This window comes from Tamandua tetradactyla, chromosome 2, assembly GCF_023851605.1.
Source record: "Tamandua tetradactyla isolate mTamTet1 chromosome 2, mTamTet1.pri, whole genome shotgun sequence".
In the NCBI taxonomy this organism is placed as follows: domain Eukaryota; kingdom Metazoa; phylum Chordata; class Mammalia; order Pilosa; family Myrmecophagidae; genus Tamandua; species Tamandua tetradactyla.
The window spans coordinates 77,086,903-77,111,830 of NC_135328.1; the positions used below are offsets into that span (position 1 = coordinate 77,086,903).

Genomic DNA, 24,928 nt, shown 5'->3' on the forward strand with positions numbered 1-24,928 from the left:
CAAAGCAAGTCTTAACAAGTTTAAAAAGATTGAAATCATGCACAACACTTTCTCGGATCATAAAGGAATGAAGTTGGAAATCAATAATAGGCGGAGTGCCAGAAAATTCACAAATACATGGAGGCTCAACAACACACTCCTAAACAACGAGTGGGTCAAAGAAGAAATTGCTAGAGAAATTAGCAAATACCTCGAGGCGAATGAAAATGAAAATACAACATATCAAAACTTATGGGACGCAGCAAAGGCAGTGCTAAGAGGGAAATTTATTGCCCTAAATGCCTATATCAGAAAAGAAGAAAAGACAAAAATGCAGGAATTAACTGTCCACTTGGAAGAACTGGAGAAAGAACAGCAAACTAATCCCAAAACAAGCAAAAGGAAAGAAATAACAAAGATTAGAGCAGAAATAAATGAAATTGAAAACATGAAAACAATAGAGAAAATCAATAAGGCCAGAAGTTGGTTCTATGAGAAAATCAATAAGATTGATGGGCCCTTAGCAAGATTGTCAAAAAGAAGAAGAGAGAGGATGCAAATAAATAAGATCAGAAATGGAAGAGGAGACATAACTACTGACCTCACAGAAATAAAGGAGGTAATAACAGGATACTATGAACAACTTTACGCTAATAAATACAACAATTTAGAGGAAATGTACGGGTTCCTGGAAGACATGAACAACCAACTTTGACTCAAGAAGACATAGATGACCTCAACAAACCAATCGCAAGTAAAGAAATTGAATTAGTCATTCAAAAGCTTCCTAAAAAGAAAAGTCCAGGACCAGACGGCTTCACATCTGAATTCTATCAAACATTCCAGAAAGAATTAGTGCCAACTCTCCTCAAACTCTTCAAAAAAATTGAAGCGGAGGGAAAACTACCTAACTCATTCTATGAAGCCAACATCACCCTCATACCAAAACCAGGCAAAGATATTACAAAAAAAGAAAACTACAGACCAATCTCTTTAATGAATGTAGATGCAAAAATCCTCAATAAAATTCTAGCAAATCGTATCCAACAACACATTAAAAGAATTATACATCATGACCAAGTAGGATTCATCCCAGGTATGCAAGGATGGTTCAACATAAGAAAATCAATTAATGTAATACACCACATCAACAAATCAAAGCAGAAAAATCACATGATCATCTCAATTGATGCAGAGAAGGCATTTGACAAGATTCAACATCCTTTCCTGTTGAAAACACTTCAAAAGATAGGAATACAAGGGAACTTCCTTAAAATGATAGAGGGAATATATGAAAAACCCACAGCTAATATCATCCTCAATGGGGAAAAATTGAAAACTTTCCCCCTAAGATCAGGAACAAGACAAGGATGTCCACTATCACCACTATTATTCAACATTGTGTTGGAGGTTCTAGCCAGAGCAATTAGACAAGAAAAAGAAATACAAGGCATCAAAATTGGAAAGGAAGAAGTAAAACTATCACTGTTTGCAGACGATATGATACTATACGTCGAAAATCCGGAAAAATCCACAACAAAACTACTAGAGCTAATAAATGAGTACAGCAAAGTAGCAGGTTACAAGATCAACATTCAAAAATCTGTAGCATTTCTATACACTAGTAATGAACAAGCTGAGGGGGAAATCAAGAAACGAATCCCATTTACAATTGCAACTAAAAGAATAAAATACCTAGGAATAAATTTAACTAAAGAGACAAAAAACCTATATAAAGAAAACTACAAAAAACTGCTAAAAGAAATCACAGAAGACCTAAATAGATGGAAGGGCATACCGTGTTCATGGATTGGAAGACTAAATATAATTAAGATGTCAATCCTACCTAAACTGATCTACAGATTCAATGCAATACCGATCAAAATCCCAACAACTTATTTTTCAGAATTAGAAAAACCAATAAGCAAATTTATCTGGAAGGGCAGGGTGCCCCGAATTGCTAAAAACATCTTGAGGAAAAAAAACGAAGCTGGAGGTCTCGCGATGCCGGACTTTGAGGCATATTATGAAGCCACAGTGGTCAAAACAGCATGGTATTGGCATAAAGATAGATATATCGACCAATGGAATCGAATAGAGTGCTCAGATATAGACCCTCTCATCTATGGACATTTGATCTTTGATAAGGCAGTCAAGCCAACTCACCTGGGACAGAACAGTCTCTTCAATAAATGGTGCCTAGAGAACTGGATATCCATATGTAAAAGAATGAAAGAAGACCCGCATCTCACACCTTATACAAAAGTTAACTCAAAATGGATCAAAGATCTAAACATTAGGTCTAAGACCATAAAACAGTTAGAGGAAAATGTAGGGAGATATCTTATGAATCTTACAACTGGAGGTGGTTTTATGGACCTTAAACCTAAAGCAAGAGCACTGAAGAAAGAAATAAATAAATGGGAGCTCCTCAAAATTAAACACTTTTGTGCATCAAAGAACTTCATCAAGAAAGTAGAAAGACAGCCTACACAATGGGAGATCATATTTGGAAATGACATATCAGATAAAGTCTAGTATCCAGAATATATAAAGAGATTGTTCAACTCAACAACAAAAAGACAGCCAACCCAATTACAAAATGGGAAAAAGATTTGAACAGACACCTACCAGAAGAGGAAATACGGATGGCCAAGAGGCACATGAAGAAATGCTCAATGTCCCTGGCCATTAGAGAAATGCAAATCAAAACCACAATGAGATATCATCTCACACCCACCAGAATGGCCATTATCAACAAAACAGAAAATGACAAGTGCTGGAGAGGATGCGGAGAAAGAGGCACACTTATCCACTGTTGGTGGGAATGTCAAAGGGTGCAACCACTGTGGAAGGCAGTTTGGCGGTTCCTCAAAAAGCTGAATATAGAATTGCCATACGACCCAGCAATACCATTGCTAGGTATCTACTCAAAGGACTTAAGGGCAAAGACACAAACGGACATTTGCACACCAATGTTTATAGCAGCGTTATTTACAATTGCAAAGAGATGGAAACAGCCAAAATGTCCATCAACAGAAGAATGGCTAAATAAACTGTGGTATATACGTACGATGGAATATTATGCAGCTTTAAGACAAGATAAACTTATGAGGCATGTAATAACATGGATGGACCTAGAGAATATTATGCTGAGTGAGTCCAGCCAAAAACTAAAGGACAAATAAATACTGTATGGTCCCACTGATGTGAACAGACATTCGAGAATAAACTTGAAATATGTCATTGGTAACAGAGTCCAGCAGGTGTTAGAAACAGGGTAAGATAATGGGTAATTGGAGCGGAAGGGATACAGACTGTGCAACAGGACTAGATACAAAAACTCAAAAATGGACAGCACAATAATACCTAATTGTAAAGTAATCATGTTAAAACACTGAATGAAACTGCATCCGAGCTATAGGTTTTTGTTTTGTTTTGTTTTGTTCTTACTATTATTACTTTTATTTTTTTTCTCTATATTAACATTCTATATCTTTTTCGGTTGTGTTGCTAGTTCTTCTAAACCGATGCAAATGTACTAAGAAACGATGATCATGCATGCATCTATGTGATGATGTTAAGAATTACTGATTGCATATGTAGAATGGTATGATTTCTAAAAAAAAAAAAAAGAGCTGATTTCTTTTTTGTTCATGACCCTTTTTTACTGTTGATTTTGTCATTGCTTTTGTATTTAAAAAAAAAATTTGCTGCACCATATTTCACATTTCCACCTGAATTTTATTTTATGTAACTGACCTGTAATTCCATGTGTTGCAAAAATGTTCTTCTGGCTTTTTTTGGTATAAAGTTTGATCAGGTAGAGATCTACTTTGGAGACTAATAAATATGGTGTTAACTTCCCTTTGAAAAAAAAAAATTTGTGAGTGAAACAATAAATTCCCACTTTTGAAATTCTTCGTCTAGTCTTTTAGATCAGCTGGTTGCTCATGAAAGAATGGAGATGGCCCAAATCATCCAACTTTATTTTCTTCTGCTGCGTGGAGAAGGACATACGTGCAAATGTGTGTGAGTAGAAGCAGACAGACAAGGTGCCTTTAAAGAGCTTAAAACCCTACTCATAGCGTCTGTGGGACATGATTCTACTTTTAATTTGTGTCTTATGTCTTAAGGCTTCGTAACCTTCCCCTCTCCCCCCACCTTGACCGCTTTGAAAAGTGATTTGCTCCTATCTTGTTAAATTCAGATTCCGTATAAATAATAGAAGCGCTTTCTGAAACCCGATTACCAGTCAGACTCGGGGCTTCTTACTTGCATAGTGACAAAGGTGCTGGCTAAAGGGGGGTGTGAGTGGGAAGAAGCTTTGTGCGTACTGTTCCCTGGGGAGACATATGTTTAAGCACGGTGTTATCTCCAGGAAAAAAGTAAGAGTCAAATCACCTTTCTCAAAATAACTTCCATGGAAGAACTTCAGTGCTTTCCAGGAAAATGATTAAATACACATTTATACACATAAATGGAAAATGGACTTTATTTTTCAAATTGATGTGAGATTACTCAGTATTACCCATGGCAGGATAAGTTCTAAATTCTTAGTGAAGGGTATTAAAGCTCTGAAAAGGTGCCCCCTAGTCATTAAATTAAAATGTGAAGAAAGCACAGGTAAATTGTAATTGTTTACCACTGGTGCACTGTTGGAGCAGGTTGATAATTTACTTTGGAATTCCCAAATAATAAATGTGAATAAATAGCACATGCTGTGTGTCAACACTATTCAATCCATTTAACCCCTTACAGCAACCCTGTAAGGTTTGATATTATCTCCTTTTTACAGGTGAGGAAACTGAGGCACACAGAGGTTAAAAGTGGCCCACAGCCACAGATGAGTGGAGCAGAGCTGGTTCAAACCTAGTGTAGTCCCAGAGTCTGTGGTTTTCCCCTACAGTCTTCTGCCTCTCAAATCCAGCTCGAGGAGTTGCAGACGCTTAGTGTTCTCTCCATCCACATCCCCTCAGAACGTACCATTCCTGTGTAGGCTGATGGTGGTGACTGCCTGAGGACACTCTGGTCACTGAAACACAACCCACGTAGGCAGGTGAGGAGTGCTGGGCTTAACACCCCACTTCCCCCCACCCCTACCCCAGTAGCTCTCCACCAGTGACCAACAGGAATTAGTCAATCAATACCATCTTTGAGATGTGTTTTCTCCCATCTCTCACTTATTTCCAGCAGGAGTGAGCCCATTTGCCCCAAGGGGAATCTGACCTTTAATGTATCCTGTACTGGCTTCCCTCCCTTCCCTGTGTCTCTTCACCACTGCCATTGCAGGGCTTCCTGGAATCTCCTCCCAAATAAAGTGCTTGCAATAGAATTCTTGTTTCAGGGTCGATATCCAGGGGTCCCAGCTTGAAAAATAATAAGTGCTAAATGAATAATTGGGAACTGTGAGAATTATTTTAAAACTAGCTCTTTCTTTGTACCACACTGGATTGATCAAAAAAAAAAAAATCAATCTGTAAGGGAAACCAAAATTCTAAGTGATTTTAAACAATTCTGAATATTAAAGGTGATCATGTATCCAAGCTACTACAACTACATTAATGAATTTGGTAAGCTGTTTTTTAACATAAATTAGGATTTAGATACGACTTCAAAAAAAGAAAATATAAGGAAATTTGTCAAATGTAGCATGACCATATTAAAGACCCCAAGTTATTTTTAGGTTCTGATCTAAAAAGTAAGAACATAAATAATAATTCATTGTATGGGGCCAACATCACCCAAATACCAAAGCCAGATAAATATTACCATAAGAAAAGAAAATTACCAATATCTCTTATGAATAGGCATGCAGAAATCATCAATAAAATGCTAGCAAACTGAACTTAAGAACACATTAAAAGAATTATATACCATAATCAAGTGGGATTGATCCCTGTGGTTCAACATATGAAAATCAATAAATGTAATATACCACATTACCAGAACAAAGGGGAAAAAAGACCAGTCATCTCAGTTGACCCAGAAAAGGCATTTGACAAACTCCAGCACCAATTCTTGATAAAAACTCTTAGAAAACCAGAAATAGGAGGAAACTTCATCAACATAATAAAGGGCATATATGAAAAACCCACCACTAACAACATACTCTATAGTGAAAGATTGAGAACTTTCTCTCTAAGATCTGGAACAAGATGATAATGTCGGTGTCACCACTGCTATTCAGCATTGTACTCTCAAAGCCCTAGCCAGAACAATTAGGCAAGAAAAATAAATAAAGGCATCCAGATTGGGTAGAAAGAAGTAAAACCCTCACGCTTTATAGATGACATCATCCTATCTACAGAAAGCCATGAAACATCTACAGCAAAGTTATTTAACTAATTAACGAATTCAGCAAAGTAGCTGGGTACAAGAGCAATGTGCAAAAATCAGTAGATTTCTATACACTAGTAATGAACAATCTGAGGAGGAAATTAAGAAAAATATTCCATTTACAATAGCAACTAAACAATAAAACATTTATGAATAGGTTTAACCAAGGATATAAAAGATAATACATGGAAAATTACAAGGTATTGCTAAAAGAAAAAGAAGACCTAAATAAAGGAAGGATAGTCCATTCTCATGAATTGGAAGATTAAATATCAAGACCTTGATTATACCAAAAGCAATTTGTAGATTCAATGCAATCCCAATCAAAATTCCAGCAGCCTTCTTTGCATAATGGAAAAGCCAATCTACAAATTTATATGGAAGGATAAGGGTCCCCAAATAACTAAAGCTATCTTGAAAAAAAGAATGAAGTTTGAAGACTCACACTTTCTGTTTTTAAAACTTATTACAAAACTGTAATGTTCTAAACAGAATGGTACTGGAACAAGTACAGATATATGGACCAATAGAATCAAACTGAAAGTTCAGAAATAGACCCTCACATCTATGGCCAACTGATTTTTGACAAGACTGCCAAGTCCATTAAATTGGTGCTGGGAAAACTGGGTATTCATATGTAAAGGAATGAAGGGAGACCTGCGTCTCACCCCATACATAAACATTAACTAAACATGGGTCAAGGCCTAAATATCAGAACCAGGGCTCTAAAACTCCTAGAAGGAATATAGGGAAGCACCTTCAGGACCTTTTATTAGGCAATGGTTTCTTAGACTTTATACCCAAAGCACAAGCCACAAACGAAAAAATAAATAAATGGGATCTTATCAAAATTAAACACTTTTTTTGCCATTAAAGGACTTCATCATGAAAATAAAAAGACAATCTAAAGAATGGGAGAAAATATTTGGAAAACACATCTGATAAGAGTAATATCCAAAATTTAAAAAAATCTTACAAATAAACAAAAAAGAAATGCTTTTTAAAACTAGGCTAAAAACTTGAATATATATTTCTCTAAAGAAGATATAAAAATGGTCAAAATGCACATGGAAAGATGCTCAACATCATTAGACATTAGGGAAATACACATCGAAACATAAGGAGTCAAATCAAACAAGCAAACAAAAACAACCACAGTGAGATACCATTTCACACTCACTAAAATGGCTATATTAAAAAAATGATAAAAGTGTTAGAAAAAAAGTATTGGAGAGAATAAGAGAAACAGAAACACTCATTCATTGTTGGTAAGAATGCAAAATGGTGCAGCTAGTGTGGACAACAGTTTGGTGGTTCCTCAGAAAGTTAAGTATAAAATTATCTATGACCTGGCAACCCCAATTCTAGGTGTAATCTCAAAAGAATTGAAAGCAGGGATGTGAGCAGACATTTGCACGGGGATGTTCATAGTGGTATTTTTCACAATTGCCAAAACATGTAGGCAACCTAAGTGTCCATTGACCAATGGATGGATAAGCCATGTGTGGTGTGTATCTACAATGAAATGTTATGCAACTGTGTAAAGGCACGAAGTCCTGATATATGTAACAGTGTGGATGTACCTCAAAAACATCATGGTGAATGAAATAAGTCAGAGCTAAAAGGAAAAATACTGATATGGAAAAATTAGAATATGCAAATTCATAGAGTCAGAAACTAGAATGTAGTTTACCAGGGCCTGGGGAGGGGAGGGTATGGGAAGTTAAAGTTTATTTGGTGCAGAATTGGGTTTGGGAGTGTGTTAGTTAGATTCAGTTGTCAGCTTGGCCAGGTGAGCATACCTAGTTCTGTTGCTGTGGACATAAGCCAATGGTACGTGAACCTCATCTGTTGCTAATTACATCTGCAGTCGGCTAGGAGGCGTGTCTGCTGCAATGAGTGGCGTCTGACTTAATTGGCTGGTGCTTAAATGAGAGAGCGCAACGTAGCACAGCTAAGCAGCTCGGCATTCCTCATCTCAGCACTTGCAGCTCAGCCCAGACCTTTGGAGATGCAGAAAGAAGTCATCCTGGGGAAAGTTGTTGGAACCCATTGGCCTGGAGAGAAGACCAGCAGAGACCATCTTGTACCTTCCACGTAAGACAGAACCTCGGTGGAAAGTTAGCTGCCTTTCCTCTGAAGAACCAACAAAATAAATCCCCTTTTATTAAAAGCCAATCCGTCTCTGGTGTGTTGCATTCCGGCAGCTAGCAAACTAGAACAGGGAGTGATAAAAACTTTTGGTAATGGAAGATGGTGATGCTAACAGAACATTGTGAATATAATCAACACCACTGAATTATATGCCTGAATGTGGTTGAAAGTGGAAATTTTAGGTGCTGTGTATATTACTAAAGTGTAAAAGCATTTTCCAACCCAGAAAAAAAGGACTATTGGGACAACTGAAAAAAATTCAAATATGGACTGTGTTTTATATTAATATAAAATTTCTGCATTTTGATAGTGCTACATAAGGTAGTTACATACTGAATGTCCTTGTTCTCAGGTAATGTACCTGAAAGTGTTAAGTATTAGAGGAGTATCATATCTGCAACCTACTCTCAAATTTTAGATAAAAAGGAACTGTGGACACTTATAAGTGGACTAACATATGCATTATGGGAGTCCCAGGAGGAAAGGAGTGAAGGGCCATAAAAAATACTTGAAAAAATAATGGCTGAAAACTTTCCAAGTTTGATGAAAACCATGAATCTTATACATTCTAAGAATCCCAAAGAATTCCCAAAAGGAGAGCCTCAAAGAGATCTACACTGAGACACATTATAGACAGATTGTCAAAAGAGAGAATATTCAGGGTTTGGGAGAAAATGGCGGCTTAGTAAGACGCGCGGGTCTTAGTTTCTCCTCCAGAAAAGCAACTAAAGAAACAGAAACAATATGAAACAGCTCCCGGAGTCACGACAGAGACCAAAAAGACAGCGTACCCCATTCTGGAACAGCTGAACGGGCAGGGAGAATCTGCTGCGGTGAGATACCCGAGGGGCGCGCGTTTTCCCGGCCGGGGCGGCTGGCGACTGGGGTCCCATCCACGCACGTGGCTCCCCGGTCTGACTGGGAACGTTGGATAGCGGGGCCCTCCCGTCACGCTGGGCGTTTCGGGCCAGCTGGGCAATTAGGACCGGCACTCTCCCAAGCCGCGGCGGCCAGCGACCCCCGCCTCCACGCGCGGTTTCCAGGGCCGACTGCGGTGCAGACAGACGAGCGCCACGAGCGCCACCTACTGGGCAGGAAAAGAAAAACAGAGCCCAGAGATTTCACAGAAAAAGCTTTCAACCAGCTGGGTCCCACACCCAGGGAAATCTGATCAAATGCCCAGACACCAGCAGAAAATAATGGATGACGCTCGGAAAATTGAAGATATGGCCCAGTCAAAGGAACAAACCAATAGTTCAAATGAGATACAGGAGCTGAGACAACTAATGCTGAATATACGAACAGAAATGGAAAAACTCTTCAAAAACCAAATCAATAAATTGAGGGAGGACATGAAGAAGACATGGGCTGAACAAAAAGAAGAAATAGAAAATCTGAAAAAACAAATCACAGAACTTATGGGAGTGAAGGACAAAGAAGAAAAAATGGAAAAAACAATGGATACCTACAATGGTAGATCTAAAGAGACAGAAGCTACAATTAGTGAACTGGAGGATGGAACATCTGAATTCCAAAAAGAAACAGAAACTATAGGGAAAAGAATGGAAAAACTTGAGCAGGGGATCAGGGAACTGAATGACAATATGAAGCGCACAAATATACGTGTTGTGGGTGTCCCAGAAGGAGAAGAGAAGGGAAAAGAAGGAGAAAAACTAATGGAAGAAATTATCACTGAAAATTTCCCAACTCTTATGAAAGACCTAAATTTGCAGATCCAAGAAGTGCAGCGCACCCCAAAGAGAATAGACCCAAATAGGCATCTCCAAGACACTTACTAGTTAGAATGTCAGAGGTCAAAGAGAAAGAGAGGATCTTGAAAGCAGCAAGAGAAAAACAATCTGTCACATACAAGGGAAACCCAATAAGACTATGTGTAGATTTCTCAGCAGAAACCATGGAAGCTAGAAGACAGTGGGATGATATATTTAAATTACTAAAAGAGAAAAACTGCCAACCAAGACTCCTATATCCAGCAAAGTTGTCCTTCAAAAATGAAGGAGAAATTAAAACATTTATAGACAAAAAGTCACTGAGAGAATTTGTGACCAAGAGACCAGCTTTGCAAGAAATACTAAAGGGAGCACTAGAGTCAGATACGAAAAGACAGAAGAGAGAGGTATGGAGTAAAGTGTAGAAAGAAGGAAAATCAGATATGATATATATAATGCAAAAGCCAAAATGGTAGAGGAAAATATTATCCAAACAGTAATAATGCTAAAAGTTAATGGACTGAATTTCCCAATCAAAAGACATAGAATGGCAGAATGGATTACGACCCAGCAATACCACTGCTAGGTATCTACTCAAAGGACTTAAGGGCAAAGACACAGACGGACATTTGCACACCAGTGTTTATAGCAGCATTATCTACAATTGCAAAGAGATGGAAACAGCCAAAATGTCCATCAACAGACGAGTGGCTAAACAAACTGTGGCGTATACCTACGATGGAATATTATGCAGCTTTAAGACAGACTAAACTTATGAAGCATGTAATAACATGGATGGACCTAGAGAACATTATGCTGAGTGAGTCTAGCCCAAAACTAAAGGACAAATACTGTAAGGTCCCACTGATGTGAACCGACATTCGAGAATCAGCTTGGAATATATCATTGGTAACAGAGACCAGCAGGAGTTAGAAACAGGGTAAGATAATGGGTAATTGGAGCTGAAGGGATACAGACTGTGCAGCAGGACTAGATACAAAAACTCAAAAATGGACAGCACAATAATACCTAAGTGTAATGTAACTAGGTTGGAACACTGAATGAAGCTGCACCTGAAATATGGTTTTTTGTTTGTTTGTTTGTGTGTTTGTATCTTTTGTTTTTGTTTTTTTTCTTTTTCCTTTTTATATATATATATTTTATTAGTATTATTATTTTAATTCTCTTCTCTATATTAACATTCTATATCTTTTTCTGCTGTTTTGCTAGTTCTTTTCCTAAATCGATGCAAATGTACTAAGAAATGATGATCATACATCTATGTGATGATACTAAGAATTACTGAGTGCATTTGTAGAATGGAATGATTTCTAAATGTTGTGTTAATTTCTTTTCTTTTTTTTGATTAATAAAAAAATTAAAAAAAAAAAGAGAGAATATTCAAAGCATTGAGAGAGAAGTGAATCATCACCTACAAGGACCACAAAATATTCATAGCCTGTTTCTCATTGGAAACTGTGGAGGCCAGAAGGCAGTGGGATAGCATATTTAAAGAGCTGAAAGGGAAAAAACTGTCCATGAAGATTTCTAAATCTGAAAAAGAACTGTTATTCAAGAATGATAGAAAAGTTAAGATACTCCCAGATAAATAAAAGCTAAGGGTATTCACTACTAGTAGACCTGCCTTACAAGAAATGCTAAAGGAAGTCCTTCAGACTTTCAGGAGGAGGAACAGGCATAGTGAGGAAGGTACATTTGGTGTGGGATATGTTATGAATTAAGGTATGTACATATAAAGTATCATTGCATTGCAAGAAATATAAACTCAAATATATACAAATTAAAAGCAATTTACTGTAAGAGGGAACTCAATTGTAAGATTTGTGAGGATAGTTTTCTTATTTAACAAAATATCTCTTGTACCTAGCAGATTTCCTGACATAAAGTAGGTTTTCAAACAATATTTGAGAAATGAATGTTTAAATCTCATGAAATACAGGGAAGGGAGTAGAAATAAGTTTTGTCATCCCTGAAAGATTCTCAGACAGCCACCATCTCCATCACTGTCTCCCTGAAATCATACTGTACTGTGCTTTGCACTCTATGCACGTCTTCCCTGTTCCCCATACTCTTCCTATATCCTAACCTTCAGTGCTTACTTTCCCTTCATCATCAGGCATTGATATCACTTACCGTTGCAGTGCCCACTGCAGGGCATTCCCAGGCGAGGGACTCCAGTTGACCAAGCGTGGATCAGGTGGCCACATGGTCAAATCAGCTATGGCCTGGGGGGATGAGATCATAAAGTTTTCTATTTGACAGGCACATTCTCTAAGAAGGAAGCCTTGACGGAGAAAATATAACCAGCATCTTTGATATAAGGCTTTGGCCAAACATCAAGAGGGGTAACTGGGAACATGAGACCTCCATTTGGACAGATATCATCTGTCCAAAGTATAGATCTTGGTGTCATTAGCAAATATATAGTGGTTGAAATTAGGGTTAGATGAGACAGCCTGGGGAGAGTAAAATTATGGGAGTATTTAAAAGTGATGGAGAGTAAGTGGGCTTGTTGTCCGCCTTTTCCTTATTATTCTGACACCACCCAGCTCTCGTCAGCTTCTAGCCCACCATCTCCTTGAGACCAAACACCATGCCTTCAGTTAACTTGTGGAGTTCTGATGGAGAGAGATTTGAAGTTGGTGTGGAAGTTGCCAAACAATCTGTGATATAAAGACCATGCTAGAAGATGTGGGAATGGGTGATGAAGGAGATGGAGACCCAGTTCCTCAACCAAATGTTAATGCAGCAATGTTAAAAAAAAGGTCATTCACCCACCACAAAGATGACCCTTTTCCTCCTGAGAATGATGAGAACAAAGAAAAGCAAACAGATAATATCCCTGTTTAGGGCTAAGAATTCTTGAAAGTTGACCAGGAAACACTTTATGAACTTATTCTGACTACAAACTAGTTAGACATCAAGTGCTTTCTTGATGTTAAATGTGAGATTGTTGCCAATATGATCAAGGGGAAAACTCTTGAAAAGACTCATAAGACCTGCAATATCAAAACGACTTTACTGAAGAGAAGGAAACCCAGGCACCCAAAGAGAACCAGTGGTGTGAAGAGAAGTGAAGCATTGTGCCTGACACTGCAACACCATAAGAATTGTTCGAAATACTAGTTGCACTACTATGTTTATAATAGTTAATATTAGACAGAGATCAGACAGATGCAGCAGCAAGTCGCTTGTATTAGCATAATATTGTCATCGCATGGGTAGTTTGAGTACAGATTCCAAACCTATGGCTGAGTTTCTTCTAATATGATCAAAAGTTTCTTTTTTCCTTGCTTTAACTAAAAACTGAAATGTGGGTGCTCTATATATAGACAGTGACATTTTGGGCTTTCCTCCTTATATAAAGCAATTTCTTCCTAATTTACTGTTCAGTTAACTTCAGTTTAGTGACCTTTTAAGAGTTGGCATTGTAAATAAAAGCAACTTGGGAAAAGTTTTCTGAAATAGAATTAATAAAATAGTATCTTTATTCATGGGTTGAAAACTGGAAAACGGTTATTTAAGGTTATATTCTGAGTGGGATTATTAGGATGACTTCCAGTTCCCGAAAGTCAAGGAGTACCACTACTGTTGATTAGTTTGTAAAGACTATTCCCTTAATTGGTCCTGAGGACTTGTGTTTGTACTTTCAGTCCTCTCAGCTTTGAATATGTTGCCTAGAAATTCAGTTACTAATCAGTTTGTGTTTTAGGGGGAGAAATGTTACTAGGTTGTTTGTAGTTTTTCAATTGAAAATGTACATAACCCACGTGGTATGGCATCTTTTTATAATCATTAGTCCCATGTGGGGAAAACTATTCATACTACATACCTGTAAAAAATTATTTAACCTTTGACATTAAAATGTGCAGCAAAGGGCGGGCCACAGTGGCTCAGCGGGTAAGAATGCTTGCCTGGCATGCCAGAGGACCCAGGTTGGATTCCCGGTTCCTGCCCATGTGAAAAAAAAAAAAAAGAAAATAGAGAAAAAAAAACATGTGCGGCAAATCCTATAAAGCATCCATCACAAATGTAAGATACTTTAAATAAAAAGTAAGTTTACAGGGAGTGTGAAGGTGGTTCAGTGGTAGAATTCCTGCCTGCCGTGCTGGAGACCCAGCTTTGATTACTGGCCATGTACTTCCCAAAAACAAACAAACAAATGAAAAGCCAAACAAAGCAAAAATTCGACAAATGGTACTGCAATAAGGAGAAACTCATATGGAAAAAGAATGAAATGTGACCCCTGCCATACAACATGCAAAGTAAAAAAAAAAAAAAAAAAGAAATGATGGAAACTGTGGTTATAGGAAACTGAGAAACAGCCAGTGAATCAGAAGGAATTGTCAGAGAGAGATGGAAAAACAGGGATTTGTCATAAATTTTAAGGAAGGAGAGAATATTAAGAAATAGTGATCCATTTCATTGTAATTTTGTAAAAACACTTGTTGATAGTTTCACAAGCCTGCAATTTAGGGGAAAAATTACATAAAGTATCTGTAGATGTCAGCCAGGAACTTGATAATATATTTCATGACATCATTTTGGGACGACATAGAGAAATGAGAGCCGGATGTAGTTCAAATGGGAGGATTATTAATTAAACAAATGAAAACTCCCAAAGGGATGTGTGTTAATGGAATGATGTCCACATTGGAGGGCTCTTAATGGAAGCAAAAGGCTTTTTTTTGTAGTCTTGCCTTTATGAACATTTATAAACCACCTGTATGAAAACAAAGATGATTTAGCAGCACAAACCTGGGAGAAATAGCCTGAAACTTGTATGAAAGAGTGAGAGTCTACATGCATTCAGTGGAAGAGAGGGGAAGTATTTATTATTAAATAAATGGAGGGAGGCTGCATATTATGGTGTAGAGAGCAGTTAAATGTTTAACTGTGACAGGATAACTGGGCAAATCAATGAAACCAATGATTCCGACCCAACCAGAATCAAATCCCTGATGATATGATGAGAACAGGGAATTTATATTTGTATCCATTTCTCTGGGAGATTCAAATGCAGTTCAGCACAGTCCTTGGACTCACACCCTTGAACACGGACTTACATATCTAATAGTCTCAGTATCTGCATCTCTAAAGTAGAAGTTGGCCTAGATGACCCCTAGGGTCCCTTCCTGCTCTAATAGCTGTATCTGTGCTTATGTAAGAGGAACATTGCCTCTGCAGAGAGTTTGCCTGACCCCTGCTTGCAGGCCTCCGCCCCCACTCTGGCAATTTGAATGCTTCCGTGACACCCCCCCAGTCAAGAATCCTCATTCTGTGGTCTAGTGAGGCTATGTGGTGGCATCGAAAGGATGCTTATGGTGTAAACCCATGCTGACATACAATTAGTCAAGTGAACTGGACAAGTAAAACCTTAGGTCTCAGACACTGAAAGGCTCAATAGTGTGTTACACAGATACTACACCTAGCTACATAATGGTCTCATTCTCAAATTTATATTTTTGCTTAATACCAGAGTTCACCCTTACAGGTCTGATTTTGGTCTAAAGGGGAAAGAGAAGCCAATGTGCTGGTGTAGATCTAGACAAGCGGTAAGGATCGTGCGTTGTGGGCATTTCTCTTACAGTCGTGGGTGAAGTAGATTTCCTACAACAGGATATTCTTAATGGAGCATGAGTGGAAGACTAACATTCCATGCCCCAGAGGAGAAGGTGGCTCTTCGAGGGCACTTGGAGGTAGAACCACAGTTAGGTCTGGCTTTCATGTCATTAGTCCTGACAGGCTCAAGACACTGAATATCTTGGCTCTGGTGCCTTGTTCCATAAACATTTATTGAAGATCTGCCCTGCACCAAGCACTTTTCTAAAGGAGCTCACGGCCTGATGAGAAAGAACAGACAGTTTAAAAATAATGTAAAATCATAGTGATGGATAAACACACAGCCCACTGTGGAAGCACAGAGGAAGGACACTCATTCTTTCCTCCAGGAAGAGGGACTATTTGGGGAAGGCTTTGTAGAGGAAGTAACAAGAAGCTGAACCTTAAAGAATGAAGCTAGGAATTTCTGCAGGTATGTATAGCTAGGTGTCCATAGGGAAGAAGAGCCAAGAAAGGGTATTCCAAGCAATTCTGAGATTAAGCACATACAGAGCATGCTGTTTTTGAGACCTGCAAGAAGAAAGGGAGAGTCAAGGATTACAAGAGGTAAGGCAAGAGACGTAGGCGGTGACCGACTCAGGCTTTACCCTGTAGGAAATGGAGAATCTCAAAGGGGCTATAAGCACAGGAGGGATCTCTGTTAGAGATTTTGCATTTCTAACAAGGTCTCAGGTGATGCTGGTGTAGCTGGTCCTTGGACACACTTTAAGTAGCAAGACTCTGGACACTTGCAGTTCTCTGCTACAACAGGTTTGGTTTGTTCAGCTTCTAGACTGGCTGTCATGGAGGTGTGACTTGTCCCATTCGACATTTTGAGGTAGCAGGCTGCAACGTTCTCAACTCAGTGCAGGAAGCCATTCACCTGTAACCACCATAATTTTCTCATATCTATCTGGGTATTTCTATACCCTCCCATCACCTGCAATTCAGTGTGCAGCCTCAAGAAAGAGAAAACAGAATCGTGAAGTGCCCCTGACCCCAGGCTCTACCTCTGCCTCTGTTCTTGCTGCAACCCCCTGCACCAGAAGGGCAGGACTCTCCGTTTCCTTTCTGTCATGTCTAGAGTTATGCCTCCTGGAGCATAACTGAGCCTACAAAACCTGTTGAATGGGAGTTAAAGAATTTTAGAAACTCCTTTACAAAAAAGCCTGATTTCCAAGAGTTGCTATATTTTTGATACTCAGTGACCCTTTTTCTTAGGCAGCATGGAACAACGAACCTCGCTGCTCAGCCATGACATTGGAAGGCTACAGAGGAACATGATTTAGGGAGGAAATAAAACTATGCTTTACTATATGAGAAATACTGTATCTAGTATCACACCAACACTATAACTTGTGTTGTTAGTTCATGTCACCTATTTTCGTTTCACCTTCCCTTCTGGCTTAATTGTAATATAGTTAACACCTTACCATGCACTCCTCCTTCCTTTCCACCCTAGAAGTCTTGCCCCTTCTGGAGACCCAGGAAGTGTAATGTTCATTGATATTTTGACACTGACAGTAGGAGTGTGACAATTCCAGAGACTTAGGCAAGTGACTCAGTACCCTCCTCCAGGGTGAACGTCACTGGATTTAAAAGGTCCCCATTCTCCCTAGACCAGGCCCTGTGAACTGCAGCTTAAAGTAGCTATGTTGGTGCTTTGGCTGATGATGATGATGATGATGACAGTGGTGTGATGATGCTTTTGTTCTTAAGGGATTTGCCCGTTAGAAACTCTGATTCTTGATCATCTAGGCCTTCTGGTTAATGTAAGGTCAAGGTGAATCTGTTGTAAAATGTAAGACTTCACTCCTTCTCTGGAATGTCCTTTCTCCACTTTTCTGCCTTGAAAGTTCCTACTTTGTCTTTAAAACCCAACTGCAAGTTGCCTACTGCATACAACATTCCCTGCATTCTCTCCTCTACTCAGGAAGAACTGAGCTTTTTTTGTACTGTGCCATCACTGTGTCTTGTAAACACCATGATTATTGTACATTATCAGTGAATTCTGAATTTATGCAACCATGTCTAGCTCCCTTACAGAGTTCTCTGTATCATTCACGCTAATCCACAGTAGATGACCATTAAGTGTTTGTTGACTGAGTGGCTGAATGAATAAATGAATGGAGCTCAAACAGGTGAAGTATAGAGCCAAAAGTTCCTGGTGAAAAAGAGTGCTAGAATTCAGATGCTGAATTCTGACTCCAAGGCCTATTTCTTCCCTGAACCGTACTGCTCTGTACTTATGGAGTTTCAAATTGAGAAAGCTTGTTCTCTTGCTGTGATCTATAGGAGTGAACTACCATGAGCCACACATTTTTTTTTTCAGTCCTTTCTCTCCTCACCCTTCTTGTGATGAAGCATAGATTTTCCAGAAATGCTGCTAGGTCTAGGTTTTAGGGTGAGTGTTAGGAAGAGAACTGTCATCAGATAGAGCCTTAAGGAACCAAGAACAGGATAGAACTCTATTTTATTTGAAGTCTTCCTATAAGTTTTGCTTGTGTTTTTTAGGTATTTTATATGCTTGACATCGTGGCAGGGCTTTTTTTGCATTTTTTTATTTAATCATCACAATTACCCTTTTATTTAAGTGCTACTAGTGCGTCTATTTCACAAATGAGAAACTGAGATTTTTAAGTGATAATGCAAATTTCCAAAGATCACGTGGTTAGTAGTAGCAGAACTGGAGCTCAAACCTGCCTAGGCCTCCTCAATGCCAAAATCCACTTTCTTAAGGTAATGGAGTCCGTCAAGGTTAGACCACTGCGGAAGAAGGAAGGGAAATGAATTATGAATTCACCTTTATTGGATGTAGTAGATTTGTCAAGTGTTGACAAAGCACCCACCAAGCATCCTTGAACATCCTTCCCATTTTGGGGTAATTTTCCACATTAGAAGTTCTGCTTCCTGAAGGTAGAAGCCAGACACTTGCCATTGTGCAAAAAGGGGAAATGTCACTCAACACACACACCAGCCCCAGGTTCACCGAAGAGCCCTCACAGAGAAAGAAGCAATAGCAGGCATGCAGGCCCCTACTATCCTTTCCTTTCTAGAACAGAGTACGGCACAGAGATCTAACAGGACCACATAGCAGATTCCTGGAGAGGGACCCATGTAGCTTATTAGTTACAGGATTAGTGAAGCTCTGGCTCTTCCTATGGGTCATCAGGGGTCAGGGTACCATAGAACCATGACATAATAGAAGCTTGGTTCCAGGCCTACCCCCAGCTTTCATGGTTTGGGGGAACACCATGGCATCCCATTTTGATGAGGAGTTGGGAGCCAAGGTTTGCAGTTGTATGGTGTCACGAGCTACTGGCTTGAACCCAGCTTCCCAGTCATCAGTCACAGCTGAGGAGGTACCAGCCCTTCTCCTACTATGATCAGAATACAGAGGTTCAAGCCTCAAGATTGACCAGAATTTATTGCTTTAAGCACTAGCTTTCACCAGTTTCATCAAGTTTTGCAGGAGACCAACTGATTTTCTCGGAGGCAGCCTGCAGGGAGTCAGTCTGAGCCAAGTTTCCCAGGGGACAAGTTTCCTGTTGCCTGTTGTGATGTGAGTGCATAGTGGCAGTTGCAACAGGCTTGATGCTTGGACAAACCCATGACGTAGTTTGGATATTATTTCTGTCCTTATACTCCTCAAGCTGATATGGCCAACCAGGAAATTCTCTAAGCTACCAAATAACACGTAAATGTACTTTTTGTTTCAACCTGCTGAAGTCAGTTCGATCTTTACAGCTTAGATCTAGAGTGATAATTGCCATCTATTTAGTGCCAGGCTTTGTACTAGGCCCTGCCTCATTCTTTCTCTCACTGGATTCTCACAAGAAATCTTACAACATAAGTACAGCTTGCACTGCTGAAGGAAAAATGTGATAAAGCTGTGGTAGGGATGAGGCTATCAAGATCAAGAGTGGAGCTACTATGAAGATCCTTGTTTGTCCCACTGCTGGATTTGGACTTTCTCCCAGGGTGAGATGTATGTCCTGGCTTGTACATGTGATATACAAGTTTTGTGCAGCCACAAACCTGCAGAGGCACCTCTTCCACGAGGTGGTGTCTTCAGCAGACCTCACCACAGTTTTCTCCTTTGCCATCTCACTTTGGCAGCTGGATGTGTCATGTTCCTTACATTCTCCCCCAAGCTCTGACCTCTTTCACCAGTGCTTCAGGTGAAGTGGCTAGAGATTATTCTCTGACCTCTCTGTCTTTCTCTCCCCCAAGCCTTCCCTGAGTCTCAATTCCCCTCAATCATGTAAGGTCTGTTTCCTAGACTATGTTATTTCTAAAATGTGTGGAAATTGAAAACTGGATGAGAAATAAAATTTGTAAAGATTAAAGTTGAAGTTCACAATTTAGATCAAAGCGTCCTAAAATAATAGAAAAAAATGGGCTTTCATATCATAAAGACTTGAGTTCTAATCTCAACTTGGCCCTTGTAACTGTGTGACATTCTGTAAGTTACTTAACATTTCTGAGCCTTGGTTATCTCATTTTTAAGTGGGGATCATAATACTTATCACATGGGGCTGCTGAGAAATAAGAATGTTTTAAAATGCTATAAGCATAGTAGACTCAATTCAGAACCTTTCTATGTATGACCGATATCTGGAAATCAAAGAAGATATGTTTCTTGCCAATCTTAACAGAATCTTTGTTTGACTATTTCTTTTTAAGGACTTTCAAGGTGAAAGTGAGCACCTTTATGAAATAGTGCTTTAAATAAAATGTCTAGACACAATTGTGATTGCTCTGTATTTACATCTGAAATTGATTTTTAAAAATATTCTGTGCTATACTTTCCATATACCTCAAAGAGCAGAACAAATTCTTATAGGCTACAGATTTCAAGTTTTGAAAAAATAAAAATTACATTTTTCACATTTAGAAATATGAAAAATATTTTGAAACTAATATATACCTGATTAGTAACTAATGTGGGGTCACTGTTTATGTGATGGCACATTCAAGCAATAAAATGAAAGCAGACAGGTAAGTGTTCATTGAAGTCATATGGAGAGGCTCATCCATTGCCTTGAAAACAGTTCTAGCAGGGTATGTTCCTCACAGTCTAAGATCCCAAGGATGACTTGGCTCTCTGAGCCTTAGTGTCTTCATCAACTACTAGGAAGAAGGCTCAGCTGAGAGTCTTCCATCAATCTAACACCATGACGTGAGCTCTGTTGGCAAGAAATACTTATTTAGAGTACCTCCTACTCTTATCAAATGAGAAAGATGGGTGATAGATTTCCCCAATCCTTGAATTCCCTGATTCAAAACAAAAATAATGTCATGGTATGTGTAATAAGGAATTTTACAAAAATTATATCCATTATATAATTTAATATACACCACCACAATTACGTGAAATTACTTTGTTCCTCTTTGATGACAAAGAAATTGTGGTAGAAAAAAGCCAAGTAACTCTTTCAGTAGCATCCAGTTAAGAAGGGCGTTTGGGTTTGTTAAAGCTACCCAAATATAAAATGCCAGAAATGGGTTTGCTTTTACAAAGAGGATTTATTAAGTTACAAGTTTATAGTTTTAAGGCCTGAAAAATGTTGAAACTAAGGCATCCAGATAAAGATACCTTAACTCTGAAGAAAAGCTGATGTCTGTCGCATGGTTAAGGTATGTGGCTGGCATCTGATGGTTCTTGTTCTCAGTTCCATTGCTTTCAGCTTCTGAAGCATCTATGGGCCTTCACCTAGCTTCCCCAAGGCAAAACTCTGGGTTGTGGCTTGCTTAGTGTTTCATGGGGACATCTGCTGGGCTCTGCATCTCCAAACCTGTATTGGTATCTGTATCTATGTTGGCTCTCTCTGCTGGCACTCCAAGCATCTCAAAATGTCTGCATCTGAGCTTATTCCAAAATGCTTCCCCTTCTAAGGGACTCCACTAAACTAATCAAGACCTACCTTGAATGGGTAGTCACATCTCCACCTAATCAAAAGGTCACACCCATAATCACATCTCCATGAAAATAATCTAATCAAAAGGCCATATCCACAATTAGATGTCATAACCTAATCAAGAGGTTCCCCTCTAAACAATAGGTGTAGCCCTATAACATTGGATTAGGAAAAGAACCTGGCTTTTCTGGGGTACATAACAGTTTCAAACTAGCACAAACAGCAAAGGTTTCTTAACAATGCTATGAAAGCTATTGGCTCCAGGAGTTAGAATGACCTGAGTTCAAATCCTGCCTCTATCAGGATTCACAACTTGGGCTAAATCATTTAATCCCTTCAAGCATTCCCTTTGTTATCTGTTAAATGGAGATGATACCAGTTGTACTACCCTCCAAGAGTGCTGTGAGGATTAAATAAGATAGTTTTAGTGTGCTCTATGAATGTTCAGTGAATGTTAACTTGATGAAATGATGAAGACGATCTATGATGAAGATGCTTCCCAAAGTATTTCCTTTTAACAATGCCCAGTATCCTAAGCAAACTAACATTTAAAAACCTAAGCACTATGCACCATATTTTTAGACAAATGTTAACCTCTTTTTTTTTTTTTTTTTTACCAATTAGACTAATGTAAAAACTGGCTAAGCAGAAAATACTGTTTCATAGATCATATATACTCAGAGACAAAAGTACAAAAAAATAAAACAGCTGCTATTCCTGACAGATTGCTGTACATCATATTTACAAATGTATTTCCCACCACTCATAGGAAGACACTCGGCAATACAGACGGAGTTTTCAGCATGCTAATTAATGCAGACAATGCATCTTCCCTGCTTTGGAAAAGGTCAGAGGAATGTGTCAGGTCTCCCTTCCATCGATTAGAAAATACTTGCATCCTCTCCTGACCTTTTCCCTATTTCATCAGGCAGGATCTGAATGCTTTCAGGATTTATTGGATAATCTCCACCCCATTGCCTAGTGGTGAGAAACATCTTGAAGCCTTTGGGCTCAGCTGTGCTCATTAGGTACAGAAAGGCTCTGAGAAGATAGTGAATGTATTCAGATTTTTGTTTGTCTGCAGTTTGATGTAATAGTGTTTTATTTTTGGCCCCTAGTTGCTCAGCAAAAAAAAAAAAGGTTAAGCTGCTGATTTCCTCTAAATTGCTGAGCATGGGGATTATAGCTTGATAAAGTCATTTGGTTGCTGGATGTTTATATTCAAACCATGCCAAGGCTCTTGCGGGAGTTTTTCATGAGGAATGTGATGATGTTTACTTCTTTGGGGAGTTGAACTAACTGTGAATTTGCCAGTATTACCTTGCAAAGGAGTCTTTTAAAATTTTTATTTCATCTTTAGAGCTTTGAAATCTAACATCCCACTTATGTTTCCAGTTAAGATGGCATAATGAGAAAGTTCATAAGATTTGACTGAATAAAATTAGCTCAGACTTCCCCAAATATATGTAGGTTCTGACACATTAGTACTTTGGTCATTAGTTTTGAATATGACATACTCAGGAAATATGCAGGGAGTATTTTGGGGTCCACTGGAATAGAAGATGTCATGACTGTGTCATCAATACCAAGAGGAGAGAAGGAAATGGGAGATGAGAGAACCTGTATATGTATACCTCTTCCCCTTTTTCTTTTATTCATTTTCTTTTCTCTTTCTTCTCAAAACCCTGAAGGAAAAGGGATTCAATGAGAATGTAGGCTATGCTAATCCAAAATCAAGACAATGTATGTTGAATTAGGAAACCTTTTGGCTTTCCATCCATCCATCCAAGAAACGTACTTATTGAACATCTGTAAAATGCCAAATAACATGCTGGAGATACATAAGCAAAATCGGAACGTTCATTAGTTCAGCTATTTATGTAATAAACATTACCAGTTATCCAGTGTTTGATTCAGGAAAACTGAAAACAAATTATTGCAACATAAGAGAATGATTGCATAAAAACATTCAAAATGCTGAGGGAGCAAAAAACTGTAGAAATAACTAAGACCTGGCCTGTAACATGTGTGTCAGAGACTGAGTTTCAGAGGCACAAAGGCTTGCACAGGACACGTGCAAAGGCTGCCTTGGGAGCCCTGCTGCACCCTCGCCTTGGCTGCCAGAGCCTCAGGAGGCAGAGGGACACGGTGGAAACCTTACAGTCTCTGGAGCTTCATGGCCTGGGTTCTCATCCCTGAGGTGGCAGGCTGCCAGTTTCTCCAATACCCATTTTCCTGTCCGTCCTCAGTAAAATAAATCCTGAATTTAGTTGGGCACACGACCTCCCATAATAGACCACATTTCCTAGTCTCCCTCGCTGCTAGGCAAGGCTTTGAAATTAAGTTATGGTTAACGGTTTCTAAGAAGTTGCATTTGAAATTCTAAGAAATCTCCTTCAGAGAAGTGGGATTTCTCTTCTCCTTCCCCTTTTTTTATTTCCAATAAAATTTTATTTTTGGATGCTGCAATAAAGGCTAGATTAGTTATATACAGAGACCTCGTATTTACACTGCACAACCCAAGCTGTAACATGAATTAAATTTACAAATCTACCACAGTGTTTACAACTAAAGTTTCTTCAAACATAATCTAGTGCTCAAGTTCTAGGTACGTTTTATTCAGTCTTCTTCCCTTTTTCACTTCCAGCTGGCAAATATGTGGCCATGAAAGCTGTTGCTAGAGCAACCATCTTGGACCACCAGACGGGATCCTTGTGTGGAAGATGGCTGAGCAGCATGATGTCTGATGGTTATGAAGCCGCCATACCAGCTCTCTGTGGCCAGTGAGGGGAATAAACTCGCTTTTTTTTTTTAGCCGCTGTTGGAGTCCTGTCACTTGTAGTAGAACCTAATCCTTATTGATACAGCCAGTGAGAACTAAAGCAATAAAAATTTAGTCTCAGAGACTGTTTCCTCATCTACAAAATGAGGATAATGATATCTATTTTTATAATTGTTGGAAGGAGTGAATTGAGAGAATAAGTAAAGGGCCATGGTGGCTCAGCTGGTAAGAATGCTTGCCTGCCATGCCCAAGGACCCAGGTTCAATTCCTGGTGCCTGCCCATGTAAAAAAAAAAAAAAAAAAAAGAAAGAAAGAATAAGTAAATTTAATGCACCTAGAATACTATCAGGCATCCAATAGTAGTAGTATAAGCAGGGGACATTAGTATAATAATGTTCTC

At 38.8% G+C, this 24,928-nt stretch overlaps 1 long non-coding RNA gene and 1 pseudogene across 1 annotated transcript in view; both read left to right on the top strand.

Annotated features, from left to right (window-relative positions):
- LOC143673497 (uncharacterized) overlaps positions 1–24,558 on the top strand; it is a 46,189-nt gene extending 21,631 nt beyond the window's left edge. The window contains exon 3 of the long non-coding RNA XR_013170408.1: positions 24,393–24,558. This is a non-coding gene — a long non-coding RNA (uncharacterized LOC143673497). The remainder of the gene's footprint in view (positions 1–24,392) is intronic.
- LOC143660866 (S-phase kinase-associated protein 1 pseudogene) lies at positions 12,580–13,300 on the top strand (annotated as a pseudogene).
- Positions 24,559–24,928: the final 370 nt, after the last annotated feature.